Raw genomic sequence first — 19,068 nt, forward strand, 5'->3', positions numbered from 1 at the left:
CTGCCCCCGCGACCCGACATCGGATAAGCGGGAGATAATGGATGGATGGATGGATGATATTGGTGCAATATATTTTTACTTTACTGTGCAATATACACTTTTACTTTTCCTGTAACTTTTGGACAAAGGTACTTTAGATTCCTGTACAGAGATTTTCTATCTTATTTTATTTTTATTTTATTTATTAGAATGTTTAACAGTGCCATAATTTGTTTTACACTTCATTCCTATTTTTTATATTGTTCTTGTCTTCGTGTTTATATGTGATTGTGCAGTCGCAATGTGAGCAATTTCATCCGGGATTAATAAAGTCTTCTGATTATGATAATGATTATGATTGGGACAGTCCACCATCAAAATAAATTCTGATGCATTCGTCCATAAGGATAATACTAAACCTCGAGATCATGGGAAAATGACATGGGTTATATCGAGATCACAAGAAAAAAATAAGCCGTGATCTCGAGAAAACGAAAAGAAAAAAAAAGTTTATGCATGTCCTCTACAGACTTCCGTAAAATATGCAACGAAGTAACAAAAGATATTCTATGGTATCTTGAATACAGCATATAGCCACTAGATGGAGCTCCAGTAGAGCTACTTACCTCTTCCAGCTCAATGCTACCTTAAAGCTACCTGCACTTGGTTAAGGTTTGAAATGTCTGAGGCATTTGTAGTCACAGACAACTAGTATGCCTCACCCGAGAAGGAAAAGTTTAGACTTTTAAACTGTGGTGCACATTGCAACATACAGTCTGGTAGTATGTATTGTGGGTTCTTTAGTGAACTTCAAATTTGCAGTATGGAATGGGTAGGTCAATATCTGACAAAATGTACTCAACATAGGGCTTATTAAAGGTATAGATCTATTTACTATCCCACATCTATACACTGTTATGTCCTATTCACATCTATACACTGTTATGTCCCATACACATCTATACACTTATGTCCTATTCACATCTATACAGTAAAACCTCAGATTGCGAGCATAATTCGTTCTGGAAACGTGCTCGTAATCCAAAGCACTCTTATATCAAAGCGAATTTTCCCATTAGAAATAATGGAAACTCGGATGATTCGTTCCACAACCCAAAAATATTCATTAAAAAATTATTAATACAAAATATAAAGTAAAGTTACATAAAACAAAGTAACCTGAACTTTACATTTGAAAAGAATCGTGGATGGTGTGAGGGAGATGAGAGAAAGGAGAAGAGGGTTATTTTGACTTTCACTATAACTAACGGAATCACTGCTATCTGTTGGCTCAATGGAATCTTTTTTCTTTTTGAGCGACTTTAACAAGGAACCTATCCAATGACAGCCGCTTTTGCCTCCTTTTCAATTTCGATTTGGGGAGGGTGCAGGAAAACAAGCAATCAGGGTAGAATACACAAGGACTGGCACAAGAAAACAGGCATCAGGTGTAACTAATTATTAACTCAGGGAATCAAACAGGGAACTTAAGAAACTAACGAAAACGGGGAAACCGAATCTAACACGGGAATAACAGAGGTAAAAACACAATCACGGGCACATAAGCAAAAACCCAAAACCGAATACCAATAAAATCACTGGAACTAGAAAACTGATACAAATGAAACGCTAGGGAACAAAATACAAAAACAGACAAGGCAGGATTCAAACACAAGACTGAGGGGTTGACAGTGTAGGATCACACACACACATACAACAGGGCTGAGATTCCAGGTTGCCTGAGACAAAGCCTAGCCTGGTATTAGAGGTACTTGTTGGCCTAGACACAAAAGGGGGGTCAGTGATCCCCCCCACACACTCTCACATATACACACATACACACACAGATAACAAGGGAGGACAGCATTCCCTCTTTTATGGCCCAAAGATTTAGGAACCTACGGACAGCAGAATGGATCTCAAGGATAGGGGTCCCTTGGCACACAACCCCCTCCCCTTTTCCACATTCCTCTGTGGCCTTTATCAACCTCATACTCCAACCTCATACTCCATTTCACTTACATTAAACTAAGATATTCCGCTAAAATTTGATTTTTTTGCAAGCATATTTATAAAGATATGAGCTTCTTTCCCCACACCGCTAGCCATCTTTTATTTTCTTGTTGTGTATTGTAATGCATTGTGGCAATTTTCTTCTTTCACTCGGTTTTGAGTCAGCATCTGAAAAATCTCCGTTTCGAGGGCTATCTTGAGGGCTGAACACCACTACCCATCGCTGCTAAAAAGAAATGGGACTAGGGATGTGCGGATCGATCCTAAAGTATCGATATTTTCGATACTGGCATTGTATCAAACAGATCGATTCTCAAATAGAAATATTGATTCTATCTGTTTTTTTAACGAGTGATTTTAAGACATTTTAATAATGGTAGTACGCCGTATATTGTTTAAATATTTATTTAAATAGGAACGCAATGAGAACTACATCTTCTTCCGCTGTGTCTCCGCTTGTCAATGCAGCGCTCGCTCACTCTGTCAAAGGCGAACACGCGCAGCGCGGGCTTAAAAAGGGAGGCGAGTGCGCGGTCATGACTGAAAGAAAAAGAAGCATGATCTGGAGTTATTTTACTCCAGTTAACAATGATGAAGCTTCATGTGACGTTTGTCAAAAAACAGTACGCCACTGTGGCAATACCACAAATATGATAAAGCATCTAAAAGTAAAACACCCTAAAGAGCACGACGAAGTACACCTGAGGCGAACAGAGGAGGTAACAGAGACATGACCCCCATCTTCTTCTGGTTTGAGGCAGAGTTCTTTAGCAGAATCCTTTCAGAGAGGTGGACATTATCCAGGTATCAAGTGGTGATTAAGTTATTTGATTACAAAAAGTCAAGTAACATTTATTTATATACTTTATACAATGCAGATTATTTCATATGAATATATTTTATTTCATGGGGAGCAGAATAGTAAACTGCATATGAGTAACTTGTTAGGCTATAAAAGTGATTTGTTTGAAGTGATTGATAAATATTTAAACTGGACATTTTAGTTTAAACTAGGATTTTTATTAAAACATTTTATCCTTTTTTTAGCCTCTCTATTTTTGTTACCTAGTGTCTTGTGGATATTCTTAATTGAGTAGTTTATATATTAATTATATAATTTAAAACTTAAATTAGTTTAACTGTCAAGTGTCACGCCCCGCTCCGTCCGCTCCTGATGTGTGCCACACCCACCTCGTTACCTCGTGTTCATCCCTGATTGTGATCACCTGTGTCCTGTTATTTCTGCTTAGTTTCATGTATATTAGTCCACGTCTTCCTTAGTTGGGTGTCCGTCATTGATGTTCGTTCGTTGCCATCTGCCCAGTGTTTCCGTCAATAAACCCATTTGTCAGAGGATTATCTCCTTCCTGCCTCGTCCTTCCCCCACGATTCTGACAGAATGACGGACCCGAATGAAAGACCGCTTCTTCGGACCGAGGAGCAACGTCTCGGTCTGCTTCAGGAAGCGCTTTTCTGGCTGAAGCAGCCCGAGGTCCAAGAGGACCCAGTGGCACTGGACTTAGCCAGTCGGAGCGGCGACCTCCTGATGGAGATGTCCCCGCCCGAGAACATGCACCTCATGGCGGAGGTGCATGAAAACCTCCGGCTCCTGATGCAGCGCGTGACCGACAGGAGGCGGCTGCTGGTCACGCCGCTCGCAGCCGACGTGAGGGAGCTGCCGCCCGTCCCTACGGAGACAACGCAGTCTCCCTCCGCAACCGCGAGCCGGAGGAAAAAGAAAAAGAAGCCGAAAGAGAGACCGGAAGAAGCCCCAACAATTCGCCTGGGAGCTGCCTTTCTCTCCCCAGCTTCTTTCCCTGCCAGTCATCGGGGGGAGTCCCTGTTCGCCCCGGACATCACCCCCATCACAAAGTTGCCTTCGCAGGCAGCTTCCCCCTTCAGGGGAACTCGTTTGGCGCTTAAAGGGGCCAGGGCAGTGCTGGACGCTATCCCGCGGGTCCCGCAAGCCCTTAAAGGGACAGCGCACAGCCCGGAAGCACCGATCCTGGAAGCCCTAGCTGAGGTGCTTGACCTCCTGCCTGATGCTACCTCTCTGCCTGCGGCCCTCCTGCCTGATGCCGCCGCTCTGCCAGCGGCACCGCCTGCTGCAGCTGCCACCGCTCTGCCCGCGGCACCGCCTGCTGCAGCTGCCACCGCTCTGCCCGTGGCACCGCCTGCTTCTGCTGCCGCCACTTGGCCCGCGGCAACCCCTACTGCAGCTGCCGTCGCCGCTCTGCCCGAGGTGCCTACTGCGGCGCCCCCTGCTGGCCACGTGAAGGCGGCGCCCGCCGAGGCGCCCCTTGCTGGCCGCACACCCGAGGTACCTGCTGAGGCGCACCCTGATGGCCACGTGTTGGCGGCGCCCGCTGAGGCGCCCCCTGCCGGCCGCACGCCCGAGGCGCCTCCTGCGGCGCCCCCTGTTGGCCGCACGTCCGTTCCTGTCCTGCGCGGCCCTGCCTGAGGCCCCCGCTCTGCCCGCAGCCCTGACTGAGGCCGCCGCTCTGCCCGTAGCCCTGCCTGAGGCCGCCGCTCTGCCCGTCCAGCCCTGCTCGTCGGTCCAGCCTGCTCCGGACCCGCCTGCTCCTGACCCGCCTGTTCCCGTCCTGCTCGCACCTCCAGCTGCACCGCCTGCTGTAGCTGCCGCCGCTCTTTACGAGGCGCCCGCTGAGGCGCCCCCTGCTGGCCGCGTGATGGCGGTGCCCACCGGGGCGCCCCCTGCTGGCCGGCAACTGAGGGTGCCCGCTGCAGCTCCGCCCGAGGGCCTCGCTTCGCCTCCGCCTGCAGCGGAGGAAGCCGCTCTGCCCGTGGTGCCCCCTGCTGGCCACATGACTGAGGTGCCTATCGAGGCGCCCCCTACTGGCCACACGGCCGAGGCGCCTGCCGAGGCGCCCCCTCCTGATCTGCCTGTCTCGCCTGTCCTGCCCGGCTCTCCCGTCCAGCCCGGCTCGCCAGTCCTGTCCCCGGCTGCACCACCTGTGGCCAAGCCCCCTGTTTTTCCCAGGTCTCTACCCTCGGGGTCCTCCCTCGTGACTCCCTTGCCCTTGCCTCAACGAGCCCAACCCAACACCCCGCTGGACCCTGCCTTTCTGTGTCCCGTAAGGGACGGGGACACAAGCGTCGGGCTCGGGTCCCGCCCGCCCTGCCCCCTGGGTCGCCCGTTCGGCCCCTGGTGGTGGCTCGGTGGCTGCCTGCGGGTCCTGCGGCGCCGGTTCGGCTCTCGCCTCCGGGTCCCCCTCCAGTGCCTCGTCGCCCACCTGCGGTCCCTCCGTCGGTGCCTCGTCGGCCGCCTCCGAGCCCCCCTGCTCCGGCTGGGCGTCGGACGGCGCCTTCCCTGGCTCCAGCTGCGCCTTCTCCTGCCGCGGCTTCCCCCTCCTGCCTGCCTGCGCCGTGGTTCCCTCCTGCTCCCTCCTCGTTTCCTTTGTCGGTCCCTCCGTCTGTCTCCTTGCCCCCTGTGTGGTCCCCTCCGGCTCCGGCCTCCCGTCCGCCTCTGTGGCCCCTGCGGCTGCCTTCCCTCGCCCGCCTGAGTTTCCCCGGGCTCGCTTTTGTCCTCCGTCCGTTCCTGTCTGGTCTCCCCTCTCTGCTCCTCCGCCCTCTGTGTCTCCTCTGTTCCCTCCTAGTCCCTCTCTTCCTCCTCTGTTCACTCCTGGCCCCTTCGTGTCGCCTGTGGGTGTTCCCGCTGTGTCTCCCTTCTCTGTCTGCCTGTCTGCGTTTCCTGTTCTTTGTCAGGTCCTGTCTTTCTGTTGGTCCTTGTTCCTGTTCTGTGTCTCGGTCCTGTTTCCGGTGTCTCGTTAATGTTTTTGCTCTTGTTTTCCAGGTCCTGTTCCCCGGTCTTGTCTCGTCCGTCGCCTCCTCTCGGACGCGCCCGGTGTGCGCGCCTTTGGGGGGGGGGGGTTCTGTCACGCCCCGCTCCGTCCGCTCCTGATGTGTGCCACACCCACCTCGTTACCTCGTGTTCATCCCTGATTGTGATCACCTGTGTCCTGTTATTTCTGCCTAGTTTCATGTATATTAGTCCACGTCTTCCTTAGTTGGGTGTCCGTCATTGATGTTCGTTCGTTGCCATCTGCCCAGTGTTTCCGTCAATAAACCCACTTGTCAGAGGATTATCTCCTTCCTGCCTCGTCCTTCCCCCACGATTCTGACATCAAGTAATACCTGGGACAGATTTACCAAATTCTTACTGCATGAAACACAGCTTTAAGAACATAATGTGTATATGTTATATTTCATAGATGCCTCTCAGAGAGCATTGGCTATCACAAGAAGCATAGGCGAGATGATTGTGAGAGACCTCCAGCCAATCTCAGTGGTAGAAGACAGAGGATTTATTGCACTTGTCAAGACTCTAGATCCACGCTACCAAATCCCTAGCCGGAAAAAGCTAATGGAGGGTATAATAAACAACATGTATGAAAGCTGTAAATCCAAAGTAATGGCAACATTACAAAATGAAAACAATGTGATACTCACAACGGATATGTGGACCTCAAGGTCCACAGAGGCATATCTAACTGTGTCCTGTCATTTTATTAACAACTGGCAAATGCAGGAATTTGTGTTAGAAACCTGCCATTTCAGTGCACAGCACACAGCTGACAATATTAGTGCAGAGCTGAAAAGAATAGCTGAAGAATGGGGCATAACTCAAAAGGTGCTTGCAGCTGTCACAGACAATGGTGTGAATATGGTTTCTGCAGTGCACAAGGCTGGGTGGAAGCATTACCCATGTTTTGCCCATACATTAAACTTGGTGGTCAAAGATGCAATAAAAGTATCACCTGAGATCTTTGACCTGCTGGAAAAATGCAGAACCATTGTATCATTTTTCCACCACAGCACAAAAGCCACAGAGAAGCTTAAACAGATCCAAAAGCAACTGAAGGTGACTGAACATAAACTCATTATTTCAGTTGAAACCAGGTGGAATTCAGCTTTCTACATGTTGGAGAGGCTACAGGAACAAATGGATCCAGTTACAACAGCACTCTGTCTACTCGGGAAGAGTGAGCTGTGCTTTACAAATGAAGAGCAGTCTGTTATCCATCTGACCATTGAGGCCTTGAAACCTTTTGAGGGGGCAACACGTGAAGTATCAGCAGAAAAACACGTTTCCATCTCAAAAGTCATTCCACTAGTATCATTGCTTCTTAGAGCAACTGCTGCCAGTGAGCGTCAAGGTTGCTCTTTTGCCGCACAACTGGCACATCAATGTCTGCGCAGATTCCGTGGAGTTGAAGCCATAAACAGCCTCGCTGCCAGCACTTTTCTTGACATGAGGTTTAAGCACCTGGCATTTCGTGACAAAGATCATGTAGAAGCCGTGAAAAAGCGACTCTTATCTGAAATGCAGAATGTCACCTTGCCCATATCTGAGTTAGCTCCTGCACCACTAGAAGGTACCTCAAGATCTGTCCTATGCTCTGTGTCAGCACCTACAGCAAGCTGTGCCTCATCAGTGACTCCAATGGCCGCACATACTGCATCGGCTACATCTAAAGGAGGCATATGGGAGGATTTTGACTTCCAGGTTAAATCAGCACAACAACAACAACAATCAGGAACCAGTGATTCTATAATTGAAATGCGTCGCTATGCTGAGGAAAAAGTAGTTCCCCGAAACGAAGACCCACTAGCTTGGTGGAGAAATCATGAGCAAACCTTCCCAAATCTCAGCAAACTAGCAAAAAAATATGTTGGGATCACTGCATCATCTGTTTCGTCTGAGAGAATTTTCTCAAAGGCAGGGGAGTTGATCAGTCAAACAAGAAATAGGCTAAAGGGGAAAAATGTTAACATTCTCTTGTTCCTTCACAAAAACCTATAAACCAGTTTTCATGTTTTTTTCATGGATTACACAAATATCAGTATGCACAAATTAAGACTGTGACTTAAATGTAAGATTCAACCTGTTCAGCTGATTTGACATTTAAATTATTTGTGTTTGTAGCCTCAAAGACATCCCTGGTTTGATTTTCAGTGCATTCCAGTCCATTGACTGTTATCAGAGTTTTGTTTATTTTTTTATTATTTGTGAAATTTTTATTTTTTATTTGTCAAAAACAAAAGATTTCGATCAGTTAAAGGAAAACTGACTGAAGAGGGAAATGTCAGCATTCACTGTAATGGGAAGAAATGTAGAAACATTATGTAACACTGAAAAAGGTTTGTGTGATGTGTTACATTTTTTGTTATAGCCTACAGTGTCATCTATGTTCAATATCTTTTAATAAATGTAAAAGAAAAAAACATGGCCATTGCAGTTTATTTTATATTAATGATGGCTATCAAAAAACAATACAATAATAATTACTCACATACTGTAAAAATATTTTGCCTTTCAGCTACTGTCGGTGTCGGACTTTAAACGTTTGCTGGTTAAATGCTTTCTTCAACCTAACAACGAAATAAAAGTTTTTCCTCCTCTTCTTTAAACATGTTGGTTAAATATGAGTGTAAGTGCTTTCTTCTTTTTAAATACATAAATACCGCTAAAGTTTTTCTACTTCTTTTAACATGTTGGTTAAATATAATGAATTTAGCCTAAGTGCTTTCGTTTAAAATACGCAAAGTGCAGGTGTTCCGGGCAATTCGGTTTCCCTATGTTTCCCCTGTCTATCGGGAAATAATGTTTCCCCTAATATTAAAGCAAAGAGGTATGTGAAATGTCTGAAAATCACTCAAGTACATAATTACATGTGAATATACTGTATTGTTATTAGTACCGAGGCCCAGAGTTGCTGTATACCTGTTTTAACAGGGGGGAACCAAATATCCTGGATGTCAGGAAATAATGTTTCTCCTAATATTTAGCCAAATATGTATGTGGGATGTCTGAAAATCACTCAGGTACATTATTACATGCGAATACAGTAGATCGTCACGCATAATATAGTCTTATAAGCAATACTATACCGTTTTCATCAAGAAATATCTCTATCCAGCGAATTAAATACTTTCATTTATTATCAGTAAAAACAAAAAACATGTGATGTTTTAAAATACGTGGCTTGTTTACCTCAAGAGCTTCGTAAAAAGACATGAAAACAACAGCGAAACCGTGTACAAATCAGCGCGCGACAGGGGAAACATAGGGAAACTGAATTGCCCGGAACACCGGGACGCTTGTGTCTACTCCTAACAGCACGTGGCTGTGGCTGGACCCCTGCTGGACGTGTCTGCGATAGTTTACATTCATCCTGCTATATGTTTTATTATTCCTTAAAACGTAATTAAAAAGAACACATTAATTAATACATGTAATGTATTTTTATTCTATTGAAGTTTAACGGTCCCCCTTTATCTCCCAAACCAGAGGTCACTAACAGGCGGACCGCGAGCCGGGTCCGGACCCAGAAGCTGTCACATACGGACCCGGACCGATAGCCAAAACATTAAGTTATTATTTAAAACCTTCTGTTTTAACCGGCGCAGCGTTTGTAGTCTTTTCGGTAGTGGTTTAGCAGTAGAGCCGCCGTTTCCCACGCCAATGAACGTCAAACGCCTTTGAAAGCCAAGCAAGATGTAGTTCGGCGTATGCAGATCTATGTCTGCGCTAATGTGCCGTTAGTGTTAGTAGTAGCATCGAAGCTAAAACCACAACCAAAAAGCCGTAATGTTCCAAACAGAGTGACTGGTCTGTCCTGAAATCGTAAAGCTGAACAGTTTTCAAATACAGTATGTATTAGGCTATATAACATATTGGATAAATAGACGTAGTTTATTGTTGATTTCATGTTCGTTGAAGTTTCTGCTTTTTAACATATGTATAAAGTAATGTTATCTGTTATATAAATAAACTCGGGTGAAACAAAAAATATATATTTTCATGGCTGCCAAATCTCAAGCATTTGGCATGACACTCACGCTTTCAGACTCACGCTGGAAATCTTACGGCAAATCTATATTATAAAACCTAAAATTAGCTACGTCAAAAGTGTATTTACACGGTTAAATACAAAAGCAGACTATTTACAAGGTAAGAACTGTTACATGTGTGTTAGAGATGGGGAGTCGACTCCAAAAGAGTCGATTCCTCGACTCTCACTAGCCCTAGTGTCGGAATCGACTCCAGGTCAGGAATCGACTCCCAGTGTCGAGTGTTTTTTTCAAGTTCAACACAGCAACAGTTCATTATAACGAAAAGATTATAATGAATGTAAAGATACAGAAATTAAAACAAAAAGATAAAGAAATGAGAGGAAAAAATAAGTAATGCCAGGAAAACAAAGAACAATAATGTATAGATAGTTTTTTTCTGTTGGGTCTGTTTTGCGGCTCAATCAATCATGATGTGGTTCAATACAGTCAATTGGTTGTGATTGGCACAAAACACTGCAGTAGGTTTTACGAACCAATATGATTTGAAGAAGCTGCGATGTGAAAAGGAGGGGGATTTATAAGGTTTAGTTGATTAAACATTTTAGTATAGGAAACATTTGTATCCTCGCTCTTGACTCCTCAGGAAGCATCTTCGTTCCTCGCCCTCCTCCCGGTGGAATTAAAGAATTTAGATGTCCTACATGAGAGCGGAGCTCAATCGGTTTCAGGGTCGTAGGACATACGAGCGAGAAGTGAGGAAACGAGGAAGCATATTGAGACGCACCTTCTGAATCCTGACCCTATTTTAATTCAAAGTAAATGGAGTCGAGGAGTCGATTCCACCGACTCCAAAATTAGGAGTCGGGAGTCGGAGTCGACTCCAAAAAAAAACGGAACCGAACACCCCTAATGTGTGTGCAGACATCTCGAATTGAAAGTCTCACTCCAGCCAGCTGCCCGAAGTTCTTTGTCACGTGACAATAAATATTGTCAAAACGTTTTTGAATTGTACTGAATTAATTTGGTTTGACAGTCAGGTACTGATTACATGCAATGTTGGTACAACTAATAGGCTACTTAAATATAGATCACACTAAATAGTTAGACATTATGATCTTCCGGACCTTTGCTTCAAGAAGTTTTCTCTAACTGGACCTCTTTAAATTTTAGTTGAATACCCCTGTCCCAGACCATGTAGTACGGGGCCCTCTATCCGCAACACGTGGCATAAGCATGTCTGATACCTTAAATGTATGCTCACGTTTTGATGTTTTTCTATAATTTGTATTTGATTATTTATGTTGTGAGGAAAGTTTGTTAGTTATGTGATTTATTTATTGCTGTATACTGTTTGGCTACCCTTGAACCCCTGGATCTTTGCCTTATTGTATGTTTTGTTGCATTTGTATTTCTGAGCAAATCTTCAATAAAAAAAAAATAAAAAAAATAAGCATGTCTGATACCATATGTGGACATAACCCCTCAACCAATCAGAATAAGGATACGCCACCTCCCGCTTATGACGTTTTAAATCTCCGCCCAAGGTACCACGTAACTTTTTTTGCCTTGTACTACAGTCCACTGATGAAAACACACTTCACAGGACATGGCTGTCTCATTTTGTTTTATAGCTATTTACCCCCTAGTGTGTTGCCCCATTGCAGTTTAAGTGGATGCAATATAATAACTATTACAGACAAAAATAATCTGAAAATCCAAGGGTTGTGCATTGCTCCCTGTTGTCCACTGATCAAAGCACACGTCACTGGGTGTGCCTGTCTTGTCTAGTTTTAATGTTATTAATCCATTCATGTATTGTCCCATTGCATTATATGGATACATTATAACATTCAAAAATTAATTCAAATGTGTACATAAAGCAATCTGGGAAACAGAGGGGTGTGCAACAGTCGCCATGAGCCCAAAATGCTAAACCACCATGTCATTACAGCTTAAAGGACCTATTATATTAGCTATTAACATGATTTTTTACAAATCACAAAATGATTTGAAGCGCAAAAATAATCAATGTGCATCGTTGTCTGTGTACTGGACATCACAATTCTGTGCACTTTGCGAGCCTTCTGTAAAAAGCCAGAAAACTGAATATCGAATATGCCACGCAAAGTCCTTTTATGATTGTGAAGCTTTTCGCATAGTTTTGAATGACTTTATTCTTGAAACATTGCAGGTTTTTTTCTCGTAACTTTATGACTTTATTCAGGCAAATTTCAACTTTAATCTTGAAAGTTCCGACTGAATTTAGGTTTTATTTCTTGCATAAAACAAGGTAACTGTTACTCTAAACCACAATGTAATTGTTGAATTTCCTGATATTTAACATGTAATTGTTAAGGCTTTTACTCAAACTTTTACTCTATAGCCTAATACCGCAGTTTAATTTACTTACAAAACACTTGTGCAAAAACTTGCGAAGATATTTTAGTCAATTCTACGCAGCCTTTTTCAGTGGACGCTCCCTTCATGATGGTCAACATCAGGCACGTGCAGAGGGGGGGGGGGCGGAGGGTGCTCGAGCACCCGCCCTTTTCCTCCAGGATGCCTCAAGTGCCCTTTTCTTGTTTTTTTTTTTGTTGTTGTTGTTGTTTTTTTTGTTTTGTTTTTTAATGTGTATGTGCGTATGGAGCCCTGTCTTTGCCCCTCAACAATAAAATGTAACTATTAATCTCAATTTTGCTAAATAAAAGGATCTGGCTTGCATCAGTCACATGACTGCCATTAACCAATGCTCGCCCTTGAGGGCAGAGCGCGCTCGTTACGAGCCGGGTACGAGCTCGCAAAGCACACGCGCATTTTCTGCAGGCTGGGTGGTGCGGAGCTGGAGGAGAAGCAGGCAAATTAATTGGAAGGTGCAGACTGCAACAAAACAGTAAATAGGGTGTACACTATAGTCTATAACAACAATAGTCTATAACAACAAATGAATTGAAATAAATGAGCGTGCTGTTTGTGCAACAGCGCGACAAACATTACCTGTCCTTTTTTGAACTGCACAAGTAGTGGTGGTCATTAACTGCTAGCTAACTGGGTAAGGGTGTTACAAGGGGGTCTGTAGCTCTGTCCACCGTTTTAGGGAACATGTTTTGTTTTAAAGTAAGTTACAGCTAGGACTTTTCCCTTCTTTTCTGGAGGGCTTTATTTCACTAAAAACGATCTAATATGGATATCCACATAATTCCATATTAGATTCGTCATGAATGTGAGTTGTTGTTATTCAGCCTGTTGTATCTTTTTTAACTTTGAGCACCCGCCCCTTTAAACGTCTCTGCACGGCCCTGGTCAACATTCATGCGACATAAATTGCAGTAACACAAATAACGTAACAATTGACATTTTCTTAATTAAGTTTTCTTTTATTACAAACCCTGTCTAGATTCTTTTAAAAGGTTTCTCCACTTACTGTAAGTTTCCTTCACAACCATCTTCTATAATGTTGTATGATGGACCAAAGACTCTCCCTGTCTATATAAACCAAAAAAACGTGTTTGCACACGATGCCGTTTCCAGTTAAATTTACTTTTACATAAAATTCTGTAAATGCTTCACTAGAGAGCACGATATTAAGTTTTGTAACAGACACTTAGACTTACCTCTATTTTCCTAATGAATTTCACAGTCACCGTCTGCACTCCTTTGTGACTTTACTCCTCATTTCTGTTGGAAAATGTTTGAATCTAAAGTAACTATGTAACTTTAAGTATAAAATCGGAAATAGTATGTTTTTTTACTTACAGTATATTAGTTTTAAGAATTTTTAAATCCCTATGATTCATAACATTCATTATATTAAACAGCATTCTTTAGCATTTTGCCCGTAACTCCGATTACCGTGATCCTGTGTTATTCTGTGTCCGGCAGCCCGTCCGGGAGGAATCCCAGCCGTGTGCTCTGGGATAACTGTTGGCTGGATAGACTGCGATGCAAATTTTTATTTCTGTAAATAAACTACAGACCGCATATGAGGGTACGGCTGGACTGAAGAATGAGCCAAAGAGTGAGCCGTATAAATACTGGAACGTTGTACTTTCAGTTTCACTTTCCTAGTTTCATTTTGACAGAATAGGCATTCAGCCATATTTCAGCCGGGGCGCCACCCTCATGAGTGAGATACAAACTGGATCCAGACAAGTCATGTGTCTCATACGCTGACCAGTGGTGTGCAAAACATATTGAGCAACACCTTTCCCTGTCCCCAGAAAGCCCCTCAAAAGCCAGAAAAACCTGGTAAGCGTCCTTGAATAGGGTAAGCACCCCAGAACAAGGGTATTTTCGAGTAAGATAAGGATACTCTGAAACCAGTGATTTGTGAAAAACAAGTTATATAAGTGATCAGTAAGAGAGAAAAAAACATGCTTATGCAGTTTAACCTTAATACAATAATATTATACAGGTAGGTGAATCATGGACGACATATTTAAATCTCAGGATGATTAGTCCACACACGATCAGAATCAATCCACACCTCAATCACCTCATATGTATGTCTGCTAGGTGGAGTTGGAGGTACTCCACCAAACTGTGAATAGTGGTGTCGAACAATTACAACTTCCTAAATCATTACAGTGACAGGGGGACACCCAACACATTGCTTTAATTCTATAATACGTGGGCGATGTGGCCAGTTACGGGGCCACCTGGGGGGTCGTCTTAATCCAACCTGCCTTTGTTAGATCACTCGTGTTGTCTTTTGTTTTTTGGTTTCTTTTGAGTTCTGTTTAAAATAATGTTTCCTGTGATTTGTGACCTGCTACTTGGATCGTCCCTCCATCATGCTCTGCTATAAAATGAGTGGTCCCGGGATGACCTCTTAGTGAGGCAAAGAGGAACACAAAGTGGCCATTAGTGTCTGCAGATAGAAGGCAGACATTGCTCTCATTTACAGAGGGTTAGCAGCTGTATGTCAATGGAAGTCACCAACACAGACAGCCTGGAATGATGGAGGGGAATGGATACCCTTGCAGATTTGGGGGCCTACTATTTGACAGGGGTCCTTGAATATGTAAAATTATAGACCTATATGAAATTGTGTGGAGGGGGCAAGGTGACATTTTGTCAGGGGGGGCAGAGTTTCTAGGTACACCCCTGCAGACAACATGACATGAACACAGCAGACGTGCAGCGATCAAGAAGGTGGTCCATCATGGTGAAATTACTGTCTGATGCAAGTAATTGCTGGTGTTCTCTGTTCAGTGACAGTCTTTAGGAGTCATGGACAACAGTCTTAATTTTGTTAACAAAAAATCTTCATAAGTTTATTTTCAGAAAAAAATGAGATGATAACTAAATAAAAATGATTTTGCGAGGCCTAAGACTATGATGAAGTGTATCGACACTTTCGTCAACGAATAAAAGCGAGACGAAAATGTTTGCCACAGACGAGATACAGTCAGAACGAATGTAGCTCACGTAAGACAGGGCTATTCAACTAAAATTTAAAGAGGTCCAGTTAGAGAAAATTTCTAGAAGCAGAGGTCCGGAAGATCATAATGTCTAACTATTTAGTGTGATATTTTTAAGTAGCCTATTAGTTGTATCAACATTGTATGTAATCAATTCCTTGTCACGTCCAGCTCCGTCCGATCCTGGTGTGTGCCACGCCCACCTCGTTACCTCCTGTTTCTGCCTGATTGTGATCACCTGTGTCCTGTTATTTCTGGCTAGTCTTGTGTATTTAGTCCTCGTCTGAGTCAGTCTTCCCCAGACTTGTCATTAATGTTTGCTGTCGTGCTTCCCCGGTCCTGTTGTGCTAATAAATCCCCGTTTTACCCGACTTCCTGGCTCCTCTCCCCTGCTTGCCGGTTTGCCAGTGCCCGATCGTGACATTCCTGACTGTAAAATCTAATTATTTCAGTACAATTCAAAAACTTTTTGACAATATGTAATGTCACGTGGCATAGAACTGAACATATAGTGTATGTATGACTGCCGATATGTATCATGTTTTCTCATTTACTAAATGAAAGTAGGGCTGCATTTCAAAATAAGAGAAAATAAATAAAATTTGAAAAATGTGCATGTTTAAATAAAGTGCTTAACTTATGCCGTAAAACCCTAATATAGTTGTGTTTACATAGCGCTGGATTAGTATGTACCGGCTAGGGGTGGAGCCGAACCCGAATACGGTATTCGGAAAGGCACAAATAATGTGTTTTTTACGAATACTTATTTCGAACAAATACTTTAAAAAATATTTGTATTCGGGAACAAGAAAAACTTTATATTAAAAAGCTGCGTTTCCTCTTGAGACCGCAGTGCATGCCCGGATGAGTGAGTGAGTTCAGGAGTCGGGGAGGGGAGTAAAAGAGGTGACTGACACAGGCTGCTCCACACAGCAACAGAGAAGGCTCGGCTGAGCGAAAAAAAGACTTAACTGTATCACTATTTTTGTTGAATAGATTTTTGTACCTTAACTGGGTTCCGGAGGCAGTTTATAACTTTCGGGAAGCGGAGTTTGATCGGGAGATTATTCAATTACGCTGCATTATTGACGTCTGCAGTCAGGTGCTCTCATGTTCACTCTGTTTACGTAGCTCTGTTAGCTCGGTAATTTAGACAATAGGCTGTTGACAGACTTCCGTAATAACGTTAACGTTTGGTTAAAAAGGTTAAAACAATGCTTGTGTAGTTGTGTCGAATTGTATGCACTTGTAGGAGTTACAGTATATGGTACGTTTAAGTTACTCTGTCTACTGCATATCCATAATTATAATTAAAGAATACTTACACTATAACGTAAATTAGAAGTGCAACGCAAAAAAACTGGATTTTTACGCCTATTTTGAATTTTACTCGAATACGAATACAAATACAAATACTTTTCCCCCCTCAACAAATACAAATACAGATACAAATACCGGCTGCTTTGCACACCCCTAGTACCGGCATGCTCGCTAGCCAAGTACCGAGCCCTGTTTGTCTCTGGTGTTGTAAAAACTTCGGCTGTGTCTTCAGTTTACCTTAACTCCAACAAGTTATCACTTTAATCGCTATTAAAGTAGGATATGGGTGGTCTTATTATTTCAAAAAGATATAAAACGTGACAAAACGTGTTTTTCTCATATTAATTTTATATTTATCGGAGTAACAACGCAAACGGAATGACAAGTCGTTTCAGGCGAAAACAGTGCATTTTACTTTTCATTTCAAATAAAATTCAGGGCTGCCAACTTCGGCCAGCTGGCTGGAGTGAGATTTTCAATTCGAGATGTCTACACACATATGTAACAGTTCTTACCTTGTAAATAGTCTGCTTCTGTATTTAACAGTGTAAATACACGTTTGCTATAACTAATTCTAGGTTTATAATGGAATAATATAGATTTGCCGTAAGGTTTCCTGCGTGAGTCTGAAAGCGTGAGTGAACTGAATTGAAAACAAAATGGGGTCGCAGGGGATCAAAAAGGGAGGCTAGGGCGTAGACAACAGGACAACATGACTTCAGTGACGGACCTGGGCATCAGTAGACTGGGAAGCACTTAAATACTGAAGGAACGAAGGAACAGACAGGAGGCAGCTGGGTGTGATCAACAGGAGGACATGAGGGTCCCTTCCCAGGTGAGGTGGACCATGTGCCCCGGAGGGCTGGAAGGCACCAAGGGGCCCACAGCGTTGGGGAGGCCGGAAGGCATTGTGGAGACTGCAGGGCAGGAGGAGGATGAGGGGACTGCAGGGCTGGAGCCGGAGAGCAAAGAGGTACCTGCAGAACTGGAGAAGACACAAGAAGACTTATGACCGGGTTGGTGTGACTGCTGGGCAGAAATGGGGATCTACAGAATGGCACTAAGGCAATTGTCTCTGTGCTAGGAGCAGCCAGGGAGTCGGGCATAGGCCTGTCAGCAACTGCGAAAGAGCTCATCAGCCAGGGGGCGGCTGGGGATTCAGGTGTCAGCCTGGTGGCAGCCAGGGAGTCAGGTGTTAACCTGGGGGCGAATGCGGAGTCAGGCATATGCCCGATGGAGACTGGCAAGGGAAGAGGAGGCTGCCTGGGTGATGGCAGGCCGAGTCCGCCTCCCAGAGGCCATTGCGGACAGTGAGGGTGAGCTTGGAGATGAGGAGCCGACAAGGAGTCAGAAGACGAGGTGGAAGCCGATGTGATAGCTGACAAAGGCAAGGCAGGAACTAACATGCTGGCTGGTGATGGTGAGGCAGAAGCTGATGTGACGACTGGCGACTGTGAGGCAGGAGCCAACACGATGGCTGGGGGCAAGCAGGGTGAAGCTAGGACACCTTGAGGCAAGCGGGTTGAAGCCAGGTCACTTTGAGACGAGCAGGGCACGAGTGTAGACTGTAGCAGCCCTCTCTGTGTTAGGAGCTGGGAGTGCGGGCAAAGCAGTCCTCTCTGGGTCAGGCTTTGGAGGCTTGGAATGAGCAGCAGCCCTTTCTGGACCCGTTTCTAGAGACTTGGGAGGAATGGCGGAGGTCTCTCTGGGCCGTACACAATATTGGCCTCTACAGGCCCGAGCACAGCAGGGGCCTCTCTTGGGCTGGGGGGGGGGAGAGGTGAAGACAGGCTTTACGGGTTTGAGAAGAGCACCTGCATTCTCACCTAGGCAGGCCTCGGGCTGAACTGGGTTCTGTGAGATGGGCTCCAGGGCAGGTTCAGTCTGCTTCCTCCACTTTTGCTTTGTGAAGCTGGAGACAGTGAACAGATGGGCGGCGGGCTGCTGAGACCCAGTGGGTGGATCGACGGCTAGCTGTGGGGAGCCAGTGGACATGATGGAAGGAGAGATGATCCACAAAGCACCTCCAAACTAAGCAGGGTTTATTAACAATAATAAAAAAAACAAACACAAAGGGTGAACCACAAACACTAAGGACATAAATTCTTAATGTCAGCAACTCTTCTAACAAATAATGTATTAATCATTACATTAACAATGTTATTTCTTATCATTAGTATCCATCTATTGTCCATAAGAACATAAGAACTATACAAACGAGAGGAGGCCATTCGGCCCATCAAGCTCGCTTGGGGAGAACTTAACTAATAGCTCAGAGTTGTTAAAATCTTATCTAGCTCTGATTTAAAGGAACCCAAGGATTCAGCTTGCACTACGTTATCAGGAAGACTATTCCATACTCTGACTACACGCTGTGTAAAGAAGTGCTTCCTTAAATCCAGTTTGAAATGTTCTCCTGCTAATTTCCACCTATGGCCACGAGTTCTTGTATTTCAACTAATGCTGAAGTAACTATTTGGTAGAACAGCATCCAAACCTGTTAGAATCTTATAGACTT

At 44.3% G+C, this 19,068-nt stretch overlaps 1 protein-coding gene across 2 annotated transcripts in view; it reads right to left on the minus strand.

The window, feature by feature from the left end:
- Window positions 1-13,794, minus strand: part of LOC111848730 (interferon-induced very large GTPase 1-like) — a 35,064-nt gene extending 21,270 nt beyond the window's left edge. Inside the window, exons 1-3 of one of the 2 annotated variants that reach the window (XM_072697754.1) lie at window positions 13,660-13,794; window positions 13,422-13,485; window positions 13,232-13,293 (exon numbers count right to left, since the gene is read on the minus strand). The gene's annotated coding sequence lies outside the window, so the exon portion shown is untranslated. The remainder of the gene's footprint in view (window positions 1-13,231; window positions 13,294-13,421; window positions 13,486-13,659) is intronic. The other variant, XM_072697755.1, reaches the window with a different exon arrangement.
- Between the last annotated feature and the right edge of the window lie 5,274 nt (window positions 13,795-19,068).

The sequence above is a fragment of the Paramormyrops kingsleyae genome, chromosome 12 (genome assembly GCF_048594095.1).
Source record: "Paramormyrops kingsleyae isolate MSU_618 chromosome 12, PKINGS_0.4, whole genome shotgun sequence".
NCBI lineage: Eukaryota > Metazoa > Chordata > Actinopteri > Osteoglossiformes > Mormyridae > Paramormyrops > Paramormyrops kingsleyae.